The sequence below is a fragment of the Varanus komodoensis genome, unplaced genomic scaffold, assembly GCF_004798865.1.
Source record: "Varanus komodoensis strain SLA01 unplaced genomic scaffold, ASM479886v1 scaffold28, whole genome shotgun sequence".
Taxonomy (NCBI): Eukaryota; Metazoa; Chordata; class Lepidosauria; order Squamata; family Varanidae; genus Varanus; species Varanus komodoensis.
The window spans coordinates 127,356-127,795 of NW_025335727.1; the positions used below are offsets into that span (position 1 = coordinate 127,356).

At 73.9% G+C, this 440-nt stretch overlaps 1 non-coding gene across 1 annotated transcript; it reads left to right on the forward strand.

Annotated features, from left to right (window-relative positions):
* The first annotated feature begins 158 nt into the window (after positions 1-158).
* On the forward strand, positions 159-277 carry LOC123025695. Its single transcript, XR_006415153.1, has one exon. It is a non-coding gene; the product is annotated as a 5S ribosomal RNA (ribosomal RNA).
* The last annotated feature ends 163 nt before the right edge of the window (positions 278-440 follow it).

Sequence of the window (440 nt, forward strand, 5' to 3'; positions counted from 1 at the left end):
GGGGCGGCCGGCAGAGGCCGAGGCGGGCCGAGCTGCAGGAGGCCCAGGCGGCCAGGCCCGGGAAGGTGCAGCTGCCCTGTTGCCAGGCGGGGCGGGGCAGAGCGGGCCTGGCCGCTGCAACCCGGCTGCTTTTGGCGACGGCGCCGGGCTGCTGCAGTGTCTACGGCCATACTACCCTGAAAGCGCCCGATCTCATCTGATCTCGGAAGCTAAGTAGGGTCAGGCCGGGTTAGTACTTGGATGGGAGACCGCCTGGGAATACCGGGTGCTGTAGGCTTTTGCGCCCGGCAGCGGCCTCCGGGCCCAGCCCCTTTTGCCTGGCGGGCTGCGCTGCTGCAGTGCAGCCGGCGCCGCGGCCCTTTGCCACAGGGTCCGGCGGCGGCCCCGGCGCTCGGCCGGCTCGCAGGCGCAGACGCCACGCGTGGCCCGCCCCCCCCCCC